We start from the raw sequence: 11487 nt of genomic DNA, 5'->3' as shown, positions 1-11487 counted from the left end.
ATCAACCCACGTTAGGGGTAAAGTAGTCTCTTACCCTAAGCATGGACTTATGATTATGAGTTGGAACCCAATTATTAATTGGGTGATGCTTTGTTATTGGCAGTTCGGGAATTTGTCGTCTAGCAGCTGCGATTGTGTCTACGGGACTTCGACAGTGCGCAGTGAGTCTCCTCAATGTGTGCATGGGTCTATGACCACAATGTCGGCCCATTTAGTTTATGTATGGTAGGAAGACCCGGGGGTTAGCCCTAGGCAATATGTATGAAATACCAGGAGGTGGCTCCTGGCGCACTATATGCTATTATGTATGAAAGACTAGGAGGTGGCTCTTGGCACACTATATGCTGATTTGCTAAGTAGAGTAGTATGTATGCTAGTTGTCTTTGTGATGCTTGCATGGAAGACCAGGAGGTGGCTCTTGGAACTTGTCTGTAGGACCGAGGGGGTGGCCCCCGGCTTGGCAAGAAAGACCACGTGGTGGCCCGTGGCATAATGGCAGGACTATGTTTGGCACATAGCATCTTTACTGATTATGATATATGTATGACTCATGTTTATGCATGACAGTATGCGAGTATGTGTTTATATGCTAGACAATATCCGATTGAAAGAGACCGAAGGGTAGGCCAGCACCCAAATATGTTAGGCAGTATGTTGATATGTATAGTATGTGGTATTTGGGGAACTTACTAAGCTTCGTGCTTACAGTTTTCAGTTTTGGTTTTAGGTATTACATTTTCAAAAGAAAGGAGTTGACTCGATCGCAGCGCATCACACTATGTTTTCCGCACAGGAGATCTTTGAGATTATACTCTGATATGATTTTATGATGACATATTTTGATTATTGACATACTGGTTTTGACATGATATGTTATTATGGATGTTTTCTTATACTATTAGTTTTATAATAACTTAATTAAAACGTAAATTTTGGCCTGTATTTTTTGGATGTTACATTCTCTCTATATTTTATGATTACTTTTAATAAAAAAAATAGAGCAAAACTCAGACACCCCCCTCCATCATCAAACTCAAACACACAACCAAACATAACCTCACCTCTCGGATTTGCGGGTTATGAAAATTAGTTCAACCTTTTATCGTCTCAAGGATCACCACAAATTGCATATCAAGGCGCCGCTTTCAATCGCGTTTCACCACCACTGCAATTTCCAACTCACTATACCCTCAACAAAATCTATTTGGTCAAAACCTAAATTTACAACAAAATCTTAAGAATAAATATTTGGGTTAAGTAGGATTTTTTGAGTAATTTGAATAATATTTTAGTTATGACTTTAGGTTTCAAATTATGTTTTTTTTAATTGTAATTGTAATTTTAGATTTTAAATATTATGTCTTTTTTTGTTTTAAAATTTTATGTTTTATAAAAATATATTCATTTTAGTGATTAAAAAAACATAAAAATGAAAAAAAAAAAACGAAAAAGAAAAAAAAAACCAAATTCGAAAAAATATCAAAAATAAAACATATTTATTCTCAAAAAGTTAGTGTTGCATCTTCTTGCCCATTTCCCTACTTGGTATTATAACACCATTTGCTTATGTGGCATGTGAGGTGGCACAACTTGGTGTTGCATCTTGTTGCCCACGCCCACTGCTCTTAGGATTCCAACAAAAAGAACTCATAAATTTAGTCAATTTTTTGCATGGTTGTCTCATGTTTACTTTGCTGGGAAAATGGAAGAAGGTTGAAGTCCATGTTTAAATAGGCTGCTGAAGATATCATTAGTTCTGTAGTTGATGAGATAAGTGTAGAAAGACTAGAATCTGATAAATAGTAAATACATCTTAACACCTTGTTACTATTTTTAGTTGATTTTTATGTTGACAGATTTTTAAGGCTTTAAAAAGGCAGATTTTAAGTGTCAAACTTGCAGATTTTTAAACAAATGTACTTTCTTGGTAAATTATTAGCTTTTTGGTGCATCTTTTAAGCATTAAACTTGCAGATTTTAAGCATGAAAATGGCACAATTTAAGGCTTTGAAATGACAGATTTTAAGCCATCAAAATGGCAGATTTGGCACTGAAATGAGGATTAAACTTTCATTTTTTAAGCATGAAAGTGCATTGCTATTACAACTGTGGGGTGATTTATTAAACCTGATACAAGCAGTTTTATGTAAACAAGTGCCAACTAACTTTTGTGATTTTCTTCTAGAGTCATAGAGGTGTTGCTTGTTTTCGCGACAAACCATTTGACGTTAATTATTAATATTATATGGAGGCAGCTAAAGACACGAAAAAGACACTGGAGAAGTTTTACAATAAACTTAATGTGACCATAATCAATATAGGAAGCAAAGAAAATGGACAAATTTATCAAAGAGATGCACAAAAATCGTATTAACCCCATTGACATAATAGACAAAGATCAATGAAGCCGAAAAGATTTGTTACATAGAAGTGATTGTGGATGGCTTGATAGATTGTTGGTTATGTTTTTTAGTTGTTTGTTACGAATATTGAATTTGATATTTTTGAATGTTAATTCTTGAAATAATATGATGTTGAGAATTTTGTAAATTTGGATCTGTTTATGAATTATCATTTTATATTAGACCCATGTTTCCAAACACAAGATATATATTTTAAAAAAATGAAAATTATAAAAATTAATTGGTAAAATGTAATTGAGAGTATAAAAAATTAGAAACATGAAAATATATAACGTGACAATTTTTTTTTCTTCCACGTAAAATGTAGTTGACAACTAAAATTAGCATTGCTATTATTGTAAAAGAGTGTTTGAATTAAAATTTGCATTTAGCATATAGAATTCAAAATTGAGGGCCGGGATTTGACAACACGTGCCTTTGACTTATAAAACGCTTTCCCATTGCCCTATTTTTCTTGTTTAGCAAACGTACGTATTATATAACTACTATGGCCATATTCTCTTTTTCATCATCCAACACCGGATTAACGTTAAAGATGGAAGGGAATTGTATTCCTAGGTTGTGCGTGCTGATGCTAACCATGCTAACTTGCTTTGCTACAATCAAAGCCACTGAATCAGACATCAGTTGCCTAAGATCTATCAAGGAATCGCTGGAAGACTCTTCGGGTTTTCTTTCTACCTGGAATTTCAGCAACAATTCTGCAGGTTTCATCTGTAGGTTTACTGGTGTTGAATGCTGGCGCCCTACTAAGAACATGGTTTTCCATATTCGGCTACCAGGCATGGGACTCAGAGGACCATTTCCAATGGGGATAAGAAACTGTAACAGCTTGATAGGATTAACAACTACCTTTCAGGACCCATTCCTTCTAACATATCAAAGGTTTTACCATTCATTACAACTCTCGATCTCTCCAACAACACTCTCACAGGTTCAATTCCACCTGGCATTGCCAATTGTACTTTGATCAATGTTCTGATGCTTGATAACAACCACCTAACAGGCCAAATCCCTCCAGAGTTTTCTAAACTTGAACGCATCAAGGAATTTAGTGTCGCTAACAATAGATTGTCAGGAGCCGTGCCCGTATTTTCCAATACCAGCTTCCCTGCCGAAAGTTACGCAAACAACTCAGGACTTTGTGGAGGTCCGATGAACGCCTGCAGCAAGGATGATGATCTTTTTTTTCCAGGGTTTGCAGTCGGATTTCCTATTTCTACAATATTGAGCATGTTGTTTATGTTCTTATGTTGGCCAAGACTGCGTATAAGAACCAGTAGATATTATCCTTTTTGGATCAAGAAAAGAGAAAGGAGGACGCATCACCTCATTCCAAGAAATCCCCAAGTCTTATTTGCAGAGAATGTTAGCAGCATGGAGACGAAGGTAAGATCCTCTCTCCCTTTTCTGTTGATCAAGAATTAAAGAAGGAAGATATATACTCATTAATGATTATTCGTTTAACATGTAGGTAGTTGCAATGGAAAAGTTTATCTGCCGATTTAGTTTGCTGGAACTTGAAATGGCCACCAACGATTTTGACAACAAAAATGTCATTGGATACGGAAACATGGGACTCATGTACAAGGGAGAGTGTCCAAAAGGCTTGCTAGTTGCAATCAAGAGGCTCCATAGGTTTGAGAGCTTTGAGAAAGAGTTTTTGTCAGAAATTGAAATTTTAGGAAGATTGAGTCACACAAACTTAGTACAAATGCTATGATTTTGCTTTGAAATGGAGAAGAAATTTCTAGTATACAAATATATGAGTAATGGAACCCTCCATCAATGGCTATATGGAGAAGCCATGAAGATGGGATGGACTTTAAGGTTAAAGATTGCGTTAGGGGTGGCAAAAGGGATTGCATGGCTGCATCATAACAATGTCCTCCATCTCAAAATCAACTCAAAATGTATCTTATTAGATGACAAGTTTGAACCCAAGATCTCAAATTTTGGCAACGCCATAATCTTGATAGATACAAGTGACACCCCTTTAAGTGATTGCAATTTTATAGTTCCAGATTCTAGTCCCTACAAAGATGATGTTTATAGCTTTGGAATTTTGTTGCTTGAGTTGGTTACTAGGAGAGAACCATCGACATGGATCAACTCCCTAACAGATTATGTGTGGGGTGTGGACTTTGATCTGATTGATGAATGCTTAATGGGACAAGGATTCGATGAGGAAATATATGAAATACTAAAAATAGCAAAAAACTGTATTCATCCATGTGAAGATGAGGCAACAAACACGCTTCAAGTGTATGAAGCAATGTGTGCCATCGGGACATCAAGAAACGAAATATCCCTTGTTTCATAGAGATGTGTAGCTTCACTATTATCATTCAAATCATTGTTCATAGAAATGAAATTAGACATACATATATAATAGTTTGTGATCTCTTCCTATCATCCTCTGTCTTCATTCCAGATGTTCGATCAAATCCCAATTGTGTAAAATACTTTGTGTCTCTTATGATCGAATCAACAGAAACCTTTCATGAGAAGTTGTGCATCTAGAAGGAAAATGTTCAACAAACAAAAAAATTCGTAGAAAAATGTTCACAACATCATTACATAGTACATACTGCAACTGAAGCACTCAATGGATATCAGTGAAAAACAAACAAAAACAAAGACTTCCCGAAAAGAAAATAAAACATTTCAATAGTATTTAGGCTTACCACACACAGGTCCTTGTCATAATTGAGATCGCCACTAAATTTGTCTCTATCCGCATCCGATTTATGATGTCAATTTTTAGATTTATATATAAGAATGAAGGTAATATCAATATAATACTATTTTGTTTTTGGGGTGTGTAGTTGCAAAGAGTAACTGACATAACTCTGTATAGGTGTGTTTGCGTTTTAATTTTCTTTTTCATTATTTAATTCATAGAGTTAATAAAGGATTTATTAACCATCGTTGTCCACGTGGGAAGGTCAATCGTGAAATAATAACGATATTTTAAGCGTGCAAAGGTTTGAATCCTTGTGTGAAATTCCACGTCTCATCTGATAGGCTTCCATCACGGGTCAAAATTGTTATGTTCCAGCCACTTTTCTCGAAGCCACTATTTTGATAAAAAGAAACCTTGGTGGAAAAGATTTCATACCTATGATGAACATATTAAATGGAGAGAGGCTGAAATGGTGGCTGATGTTATTAAAAACAGAGGTTCTAACATCAATTGTAAAAACAGAGGTGGCTGAAATGGTGGCTGATGTTATTAAAAACAGAGGTTCTAACATCAATTGTAAATCATCCCAAACATAGAGAGATGGATAGCATAACACAAGATGACGAGTGTTAAAAAAAGATTTTTTTTTGTAAGAGTCAGGTGTGAGAGTTACTCTTCTTATTTTAATTTTGTTCTTATGTTAAATCAAAGAGCTTTCAAATCCCAACAAGTGATATCAGAAACTAGAGGCTAAAGACTAGTTTGGTGTTGAGGGGATTTTTCATAAATTTCTCTGTTTTTGATCGAAATGTTTGTCTCAAATTCGATTTCTAGGTATACCACTAGAAAGGGCTTATTTCAAAGGATTCAGAGCAATGTTCAACTATCACCGGTTTTACATTGATTTCTGAACCGGATTGAACCGGCCGGTTTTTAGAAAAAATCGGTTGAACCGGTCAAAATAAACCGGTTGAACCGGTTAAATCGAATAAAAACACATGAAAAATAACCATTTACATAATAAACTTTGGTGATTTTTTTCAAATCTATTTAGTTTTCTCTAAGTAAAAACATATGGTAAATGTTATAAATTCATTTGATGTGTTTGTATTCATCAAAAAACTACATTTTGTTTCGGTATTATACTTTATTTTTCATTTTGATGTATCTGAATTGATGTAAACACTAAAACTTATGGTTATGTGTTATTTTAATGTATTTTGATTCATCTACAATTTATTTTTATGTGTATTTTTAATGTTTGAACTTGTAAACATTAAATTCATAATTTCTATATATATTTATGTGTAGGAAAATAGAAAAAAACATGAAAAATATAGAAACCGGTTCATCCGGCGGTCGTACGGTCAAATCGGGAACCGATCACCATACCGGTTCAACTAAAAAAACCAGTTTTTAAAACATTGATTCAGAGTATATTTTTTTCATAATTTCTAGAGCATCGGAAGACCCCCAAAAGTCGTCGAATGAGTGCGGAGGAGAAGACGAAGTGGCATCATCATTGACCAGAATTCTAGAAAATTGTAGTTTGGGCACTGATGTTCTAAAAAACTGCAAACAAGTCCATTTATTTTTGAAAAACCTCATATTGGTCCTTGTTTTTCTTAAAGTTGCCACTTTGGTCCTTATAGTTTTGAAATATATCAGAGACACACCAGTTTGTCCGAGTAATTTATTTTAACTTATTAAATCTATTAACACAAGTAACATTGTTAAACAAAACTATAATTATACAAAAAATAATGTGAAAATGAATAAATTCAAAGTTAAGGGAGGTGAAAGTTTACACTATATTAAATAGTGTAAAATATACTATATTTGGAGTTATAAAATCCACCAACATAATATTTAGGGATGTCAAAAAGTCTCGTGGGACCCCGTTCCCGTGAAGGCCCTATCCTGTTTGGGAGAATTTAAAAAAAAAAAAAACGGGGACGAGGACGGGGGCGGGGGCACGGTTACACCGATTTTAATTTTGGGGGCACGGACGGGGGTAGCCAATCCCATCCTGAAACCCCCATGGGGATCCGTTAATAAATTACGCATATATTTACATATATTAATTATAGAAATATAATAAATAATAACATTATTTTGAACTTCTAAAATTCATCAAAAAACATGTTTTTAAGTTGTTAGTATAATATTTTTAAGATGCCTTAACTTTTTTATTTTTAACATGTAAAAGTCTGCTATAAATAATTATTTGTTACTTAAAAAATAGTTTCTTTTAACCTAAATAACAACTTCTTTTAGCCCGAAAAAAGATAACCCAAAATCAAATCGGGGCGGGGGTGGGGGTAATAAAGGGGATTCGGGGGCGTGGTAGGAAGCCAGAACATTTCGGGGGCGGGAGCGGGGACGAGGTCTCACAACTAGCAAAATTAGAGTCGAGATTTATTTCATGTACAAACAATTTCTCTATGTAACCTTGTTGAAATGGATTATTGTAATTCAAAATGACAATGTTATATGAGTACATATATGCATACACTTAGAATCAAGTTGCAATAGCCTTTTTATAAGCCCAAGTTTGATCGAATAGCTAAACTCAAATCAATTTTTGGGCTTGTGCTTAGGAGTTCTCGGCCCAAATAACTCTAGGCCGAAAACCCATTTTTTGGACCATATTGAGGCCGAAAACCCTCCTTAATGGGCCATAGTAAACCCGAGGGCCCACATCTTTAAGGCCGAAAACCTTGAGTGTGTGTTGTGTGTTTTCGGCCAACTTAAACACCGTAAAACCCTCCTTTGAGTTAAAGAAATCGGTTTTGGGTGCAAAGACCCAAAAGTTGACCGAACTTTGACACCTCATTACTTTACTTCTTATTAACCATTAAACATCCACACATCTCATGCATTTTCCCTTCGAACCTCCATGCATGACACTCTATGAACCACCATGCATCCATACAAGACACTTGAGTAACCTTCATGTAAAGATAAAAAGGATCACTCCCCCCTCCCACCACCATAAAATCACGGCCAAGAGGCCATTTTTCCACCACCCAAGGACTTGAAAAACTATCTCATTCTCCTCTCACTTATTCTCTCCAAAAAAATCGGCCAAGTAATTTCAAGGATTTGTGTACATCAAGTGGTTCTTAGCAACTTGGTATGCATTTTTGAACTACCCTAATGTTTGTAAGTATTTTTATGTTGAAATCATCATATTTACACACATTTTTCGTGTGTTAAAACCCCTGGAACACCAACTTTTTCTAATAAGATTCATCAAGATCATCATCTTCGTCCTAGGCTCTACACCTTCTTCATTTTCCTCCCTACCACACAAAAATATCAAGGTGAGTTCATACCCCTTCATTTACGAGTATTTCTAAGTTGTTAGGGGGAATACAAGTAAACAAATCTTATTTGGATGATCTAAAGACTTTGCAAACTAAAAATACAATATATGTCACTAAAACATATCTGCTTAAAAATAAGCTTCCTACAGAAAAGTTGTGGTCTGTTTAACGACTGTTTGACCCTACTTAAACTTCATACATTTAAAAACAGTTCAATATGTAAATAGTTCAGGTCTATACCTTTTTAAGGACTACTTGTACGCGTTCATACGATTTTTCTACAATTTAGGGTGATTTTTACAAAACTGCCTATCATTTCAGAACTTTTTCAGACTAGCCCGTAAAAATGAACGTTTTCACTCTAATTAGGAACTAATTAAGGTCAGGGAAAATTATTATGAACAAAGTAGATTCATTTTCTAAGCTTTGAGAGTTTACGAATCCAACTTTCGTCTTACGATGATTTTTCTATAATCTTTCTAAAAACATGGACAGAAAAGTCAAAAACTAGAAATTTGCCTTTATCATATTAAATGTTTTATACATGTGTTTAGATATAAGTTTATATGTTATTGTAACTCCAGCGTTTCAGGGCTAAACATTAATAGATGATGTAATAGTCTAGGTCAACTATTGTATCTTTTTTTAAAGTAATAAAGATGAAATATTTGAGTATTATATGAATTATGTGTTTATTTATTTGTTTATAAATATATAATAAAAATAAGCGTCAAAATTAAAGTATGAGATAAACCCGATATCATTACATAAAGTTGTAGTGGTCGAAACAAGGATTCTAGATATATATAAACAACGCCGAAATCCGAGTTATAACGAAGAAGTTATGACCCATCGAAGTTTCGCGACAGAACCGACACGACACCGAGAAGCGTAAATAGTGAATTTACGATAGAGCGATGTTTAGCCTTTGAGATCTTAACGAAAGTCGTAGAATACGTTAAACCGAGAGCGTCCATAAAAAGAACGCCCAAATCTGACTTCGTAAGAGGAAGTTATGATTTTTCGAAGTTTCGGCTTAGCGGTGTATATCCCGGAGTTCGAATATTAGATCAAGCGGTTTCTAGCTGACATAACCTAAACGAGAATCGAAGATCTCATTAATAGTAGCGTAACGGTAAAAGGACAGACGAAAACGGACGTCAGATGAAGAAGTTATGGATTTTTAACGAACCAATCTTGTTTCGGCCTGTTAAAAATATAAATTTAAAATAAAGTTGTAATTAGCCAACAAAGTCTAAATGAAAGTTGTAGAGTGCGTTCCCATCTACGCATGGACATAAGGAACATCGAAAACGGAGCTCGTATACGAAAGATACGAATTTTTGAAGTCGGAATGAGAAATTGCGAAGTTTGTTGCAAGAACGATGACGTGGCAAGATTCCAGCCATCTGTTGCTGATCTCGGTACTCGCTTCGGATGGAGACACGTCGCCTTCGGTACGCCCAACGTCCGGGATCGGGTACGCGCCGCGTACAGCTGCTTTTCTCGGCCCAGAAGCGACCATGTCGCTCCACCGAAACGAAGCCATCTGTCATCCTTATCTGAACTACGCCCCACGTAGCCGAGGACTACACCCAACGTACGTTTGAGGCTGGAGCTTATAAAAAGGGTGCGAAGTTGCTCGGATTTTCCACACATTTCTCAACTTCTTTCTCTCTCTACTTTCTTTCACTACCCCCTAACCCCCCCCCCCCCCTTTAAGCCTAGGTAAATCCCCTAGCACCCGAAGAAAGCCCCGAGAAAAAGGGTCTTTCGGTTCAGAAACGCTTCTCCAAACGAAGTCCGATTTTCTATAAAACCCGCTGTAAGTGAGCTACGCATACGCTATTTTTAATATAGCTTCTAATTAATTATAGTAACATTATTAGGACCTTAAAATAATTATTTGGGCTATTATTATGAGTTGTATAAGAGTGTTTCTTAACGCTTATATAATAGTAATAATAGCTAGACTATTAATTAGTCGCGGTTAACATTAGACAAAACCCTAGTGGTATTGATACTAGGTTTTGTCAAGGGAAAATTGTTTTGAGAGAATGAAGTGCTGTCTGAGTTCGGAATCACCACCTTAACAAGTGAGTGCATAGTTAGTTTCATCTTACACATACATATGAAGTGTTTTATATAAATTACATGTTGTGTGTGCATATTATCTATATACTTGCTATCTATGCTGGATGAACGATTTTATACATGTTTTAAATGATTTAAACTGTTATGTATTTTATATCTACAAAATGTGTTGGGTAAAACATGGGTAGATGTAATAGTTGTTGTGTGACAAAATAAAATAATGAGAGGTCTCGTTATCGATGTTATTGATGATCCGATCATCTAGCGGAGTATAGATGACGACCACGGACTATTCTAGACAGTCCAGTGGAACGGTAGCAGGCTTGTAACCTGTAGGTGTTTATTTGAACTGTGTGTTCACCTACAGTACTCCATCCCCCACATGCTTGCCTTATTTGACATGAATTATTGAGGAACCCCTGAAGCATGTGTTGTCACCCCGATGAAAATCCTTAGGCTAGGCCCCTTATGTTAAATGTTTTAGAGACGTAAAGTGAGGATAATGGGAACGGGTAATCGGGTTTGTTTGGTTGATGAAAATAATAAATTTATTTATTGTGGGTTGAAAACCCTATATGCTCACCAGGCTCCCAAGCATGACCCACTCAGTTTATTGTATTACAGGTAGTGGCGCATGAGCATAGATGTTTGGATGAGAGATAAGGGATTATAGGCCTATAAATACGAAATAATGTAGTAAGGCTTATGTTGTACTATTTATGATTTTGATTTGTATCGAACATGACATCCCGAGTCTTTTAATGAACTGCTTTGATAAATCTTTATCATATTTTGTTTTGGTAACAAATTCCGCAACTCTTTTATTTAAAATGTTACTATAATTTTTAAACAAAGCATAAACAAATTGGTCTTCTCTGGCCGTGAAAAATGGGATGTCACAGTTATAATCTTTTAAAAACATCTAGACATGATAACTTACATGTGTTTATATATT

General features: G+C 35.3%; 1 pseudogene across 1 annotated transcript; it reads left to right on the top strand.

Moving 5' to 3' along the window:
* Positions 1–2947: 2947 nt before the first annotated feature.
* LOC145073868 (probably inactive leucine-rich repeat receptor-like protein kinase At5g48380) lies at positions 2948–4920 on the top strand (annotated as a pseudogene). Its single transcript, XR_013691571.1, has 2 exons — positions 2948–3812; positions 3898–4920. The product of XR_013691571.1 is annotated as a probably inactive leucine-rich repeat receptor-like protein kinase At5g48380 (transcript).
* The last annotated feature ends 6567 nt before the right edge of the window (positions 4921–11487 follow it).

Source organism: Lactuca serriola, chromosome 9 (genome assembly GCF_051521515.1).
Source record: "Lactuca serriola cultivar US96UC23 chromosome 9, Lser_US96UC23_V15, whole genome shotgun sequence".
Taxonomy (NCBI): domain Eukaryota; kingdom Viridiplantae; phylum Streptophyta; class Magnoliopsida; order Asterales; family Asteraceae; genus Lactuca; species Lactuca serriola.
Note: the sequence above shows the minus strand (reverse complement) of the source record. Positions and strands in the feature narration are given on the sequence as shown.